Genomic DNA, 5,000 nt, shown 5'->3' on the forward strand with positions numbered 1-5,000 from the left:
TGTCATATGACATGAAAACGTGAATTGAGGGACTTGCTTAAAAAAAGCACCAGACACTCAGCAACACTGCCCCCTATCTCCCTGAATGATAATAATTATGGGGACCTACGATTTTGTCCCCACTGTGTCAGACGTCCCCTGCGCGTGGGTGTGTGAACATGCGGTTGGTCCCCATAAGTATAGCTAGACAAACGCACACACACACACACACACACACACACACACACACACACACACACACACACACACACACACACACACACACACACACACACACACACACACACGGCAACAAGCACAGCTTGAACTGCCAACAAATACAAATTGATTTCAAGCTTCACAACCCAAACACTTTCAGAAAGTGCAGTTTTATGTGTGCATATATCTCTGTGCATATAGTGTTTGTGTTTTTTGTTTGTTTATGTCTGTGTGTGTGTGTCTGTGTGTGTGTGTGTGTGTGTGTGTGTGTGTGCGCATGTGCGTGAAGTGTGAAAACAGATAAAACAAAGGCATGTTGTGTTGAGCCGGCAGTTGGATTACAACAATAAATCATAACTGTGTTTGAATATTGTAACACAAGAAAAAACGACAGCTCTCTTAATAATTGATGTTTTTTTTCCGAGGCGGATGTTGGGGGTCGAACCTGGAGCCTTTTATTCATCCTGTCATGGCTCACTGGTCATGATGCTGCTTTCAGCTCACATTAGTACAATAACATACTGTACGGGAGCTGTCCAGTACAACCACAGTGTGTTACTGTTAGACACTGGGAGCTGTCCAGTACAGCCACAGTGTTTTACTGTTAGACACTGGGAGCTGTCCAGTACAACCACAGTGTGTTTACACTGGGAGCTGTCCAGTACAACCACAGTGTGTTTACACTGGGAGCTGTCCAGTACAACCACAGTGTGTTTACACTGAGAGCTGTCCAGTACAACCACAGTGTTTTACTGATGGACACAGGGAGCTGTCCAGTACAACCACAGTATGTTTACACTGGGAGCTGTCCAGTACAACCACAGGGTTTTACTGTTGGACACAGGGAGCTGTCCAGTACAACCACAGGGTTTTACTGTTGGACACTAGGCGCTGTCCAGTACAACCACAGTGTTTTACTGTTCACACTGGGAGCTGTCCAGTACAACCACAGTGTTTTATTGTTCACACTGGGAGCTGTCCAGTACAACCACAGTGTTTTACTGTTCACACTGGGAGCTGTCCAGTACAACCACAGTGTTTCACTGTTGGACACTACACTATAGGAGCTGTCCAGTACAACCACAGTGTTTCACTGTTGGACACTACACTATAGGAGCTGTCCAGTACAACCACAGTCTACTACTGTTGGATAGTATAGGAACTGTCCAGTAGTGATGTGTCGTTCATGAGTGATTCGTTCATAAGAATGAATCACAATAATGAATCGTGAACAATTTGTTCACTTCCTTAAACTGTTACGTTCACGCTTTTGTTCACTCCCCTCTCCTCAATTATGCGCAACGTAATAAAAACGCTCCCGCGATAGTGATTTTCATGGGACGATCACGCTACTGAACGGTGAATGTGAACGAATCATTTGAACGGATCATTGCCGCGAACGTTAACAAAATGATTCGTTCACTGAAATGAACGGTTTTGCCCACCACTACTGTTCAGTACAACCACAGTGAGTCTACTACTGCTGGACACTGGGTGCTGCCCAGTACAACCACAGTCTACCTGTTGATGAATGAACAGCTACCCACCATGAGCAAACGTAAGGTTAATATTCCCACTTTTCAGGATTTGAACTAGCAAACTGTCAGGCAAGTTCTACACTTGCAACCTGCTATGGTAGAACCAGTTGGATGTGACTAACCCTTCCGTAACGCCTCAATGTCTATCCACCTGTTTCCGCAAGACTTTACTGTAGCATTATCTGCAGGACACTTCCGGTTAACAGCAGACATACAGGCTCACATCACGACGCCGGAAATGCCGCTCGCCTTCTATGCAATGCACGATGGGATGTTGGAAAGTTGTGGATAGCTGTTCTGACATCACATTGTTGACTGTCAAGACTGCTGACTATCATCACCTGGATATCCATGCCCATATATGGAGATCCCTGATGTCATCAATTACCTTCCAAGTTGGAACAACACATAGATCTCCATATATGGAGCTGACCAACACTGACATCTTCAACTCTACATCACCCGGATCTCCATCACGCCTCATGTCACGCTCCATATATGGCCAAGATCCCTGATGCCATCAATATTAAGCCCATATCTGGGAATGCCTATATATGGATATATTGTTGTCCCGACACGAGCCACACTTGCAAATGGATTCCGTCCTTGTCCCTTTTATGCCCATATATGGAGATCCCTTAACATCAATATTATGCCCATATTATTGTGTCAGTCTCTGTTGTTTCAGCGAGGTCGCTTCTCGCCCTTATAAGGGCATCTTACTGGTTAGTAGGTTTTTGTACTTGTCATACATCCTTGTGACAATCTCTTGAATCTTGATATGTATTGTTCCATTATGGAACAATAACCTTTTTAATAAAAATAAAATAAATAGTATTATTATAGTAATATAATATGTAATATAATATAGGCGTAATAAGTAATACGTAACAGATTTCTTTCCCAAGGAATATTGCCCAACACTGGTCCTGAATTTGTTTATTAACATTCACACACGCATTAACACGCACGCACGCACGCAAGCACGCACACACGCACGCACACAGACGCAAGCATGCACACTTAAAATCCTGCTTTTATCCAAATGACTTTCAGGCATATCTGACTGATTTCAGGACTAATGCAGGAAACTAACGGCTAAAAATATGTCCTTCTGTAAGTCAGTCAGTCTGTCTGTCTGTCTGTCTGTCTGTCTGTCTGTCTGTCTGTCTGTCTGTCTGTCTGTCTGTCTGTCTGTCTCTGCTATTACCATCCCAAACTCTGCAAACAGCAAATAAGTGACATTCTCTTTCTCTCTCTCTCTCTAAAAGCTTTACCATCAAATGGATTCTCACTTTCCATGAAATGGCCTTTTCAATCCATTTCTTTTTTTCCCCCTTTTTCTTTTGTTGAAATGTGTTTTTGCATGTGTTGTTGTGGTTTTTGACACTGGACATATGTAGTTCTTTTTATGGTTTCAGCCAATAAAGAGCCTTTGTTCATGAATGTTTAATGTGACTTGGTTTTAAAAGGAGGGAAAAAGGTCCAGTGAGTTTCTCTTTGTTTTATTTATGTGTTTGTTTGAGAAGGCCAAAGAATTCACCTTTCTCTCTCTCTCTCTCTCTCTCTCTCTCTCCCCCCCCCCCCCATCTGTCCCTCTTTCTCTCCATCTGTCTCTCCCGTAGTTTTTCTATTATATCTACATTTTCCCATCTTATTGTCATATGACCTTTCTTTTTTGTTATTTCCCATGATTTCCTTTCCTTCTTTTTTTTAAATATTATATTGTTGCGTAAATGCTCTACTTGATCATACTACAGCGTCACACAAAACTATCAAAAAATTGCAGATCTGCAAGCTCAAAGACGTGGTGCGAAGCAACACATTTTATTTTGAGTCTGCTATTTTTGAATTTGAAAAGACAATAACACAAAGCATGATTTTTAAAACAACCACAGTTGATCACAGCCATGTACAATATGTGAATAAAGCAGCATAAGGAAATGACAGACAATACAGATGGAGGAGCTAAAACTTTTCCCCAATCTCTATTGTGATTATATGGTTTCTAATCTAATGTTGTGACATTATTGATTGATTGATGCTGGTCGTGCAGGTCAGTACCAACGGTTAAACCGTGGGGGATTTGATCTAATCCGTTTTTGAACAGTGAATTGTTCAAAACAGTTTTTGAATTAGAGAAATTAAGCACAGAAAAGTATTCAAGCAAAGCAGAGGAGATAACATAAAACCATGTAAAAATATTAAATGTATGTAAATGTTTATTGATGTGGCAGAAATAAATGATTTATATTTTACACATTCGTTATTTGAATGTGACAGTTTTCCTGAATTGGAATTAATCGAATATACTTATTAAGAGTGAATTTTATACTGATACCTATTTCTGATTGTAAGTTCACTGAAATTCTTCTTCTTTTTCTCTCGGCTAAATCCCATCGGGGTCGCCACACTGAAATTAAATATGGAAATTATGAAAATGCAATGTTTTACATTCGTTAATTTTTTGGTAAAAACGACTGATTCAATTTCATTTAATGATATATAAAATAATAATAATTAAACAATTCACATATCAATGAATATATAGATTAGAATATAATATAGTCTATATTATAGAATAGACTTGAGCGCCAGTGTCACTCTGTGTGTGTGTGTGTGTGTGTGTGTGTGCGTGTGCGTGTGTGCGTGCGTGCGTGCGTGCGTGCGTGCGTGTGTGAGTGTGTGTGTGTGTGTGTGTGTGTGTGTGTGTGTGTGTGTGTGTGTGTGTGTGTGCGCGCGTGTGTGTGTGTGCGCGTGTGCTTGTGTGCGTATGTGAGAGTGTCTCTGTGTCTGTCCATGATGAGTTAACATGCAGAGAATCACTTGCACAATTTGTCGTATTTGGCACAAGTGTATTCTGACTCTCTCACACACCACGCATGCACACACACACACACACACACACGTTCTGACAGATTCCCATGGCGCTGTTAACTGGCTTGTTTACTCTCTTTTTACACATGTTGACTTCATGTAAACAAATACACAAACACCAATTACCATGAATTACTGTGTGTGTGTGTGTGTGTGTGTGTGTGTGTGTGTGTGTGTGTGTGTGTGTGTGTGTGTGTGTGTGTGTGAGAGAGCGTGCATGTGTGTGTGTGTGTGTGTGTGTGTGTGTGTGTGTGTGTGTGTGTGTGTGTGTGTGTGTGTGTGTGTGTGTAATGGCCCCTCACAAGCAAATACATTAGCATATAATTTTCTCTCTGTCTTATACACCTCCTCCCTCCCCCCCCCACACACACATACTTCAAAGTGTAA

At 41.4% G+C, this 5,000-nt stretch overlaps 1 pseudogene across 1 annotated transcript in view; it reads right to left on the bottom strand.

The window, feature by feature from the left end:
- LOC308304809 (dachshund homolog 2-like) overlaps positions 1-5,000 on the bottom strand; it is a 68,017-nt pseudogene that overhangs the window by 9,804 nt on the left and 53,213 nt on the right. The window lies entirely within an intron of this gene.

The sequence above is a fragment of the Nannobrachium achirus genome, assembly GCF_963921795.1.
Source record: "Nannobrachium achirus genome assembly, chromosome: 19".
NCBI lineage: Eukaryota > Metazoa > Chordata > Actinopteri > Myctophiformes > Myctophidae > Nannobrachium > Nannobrachium achirus.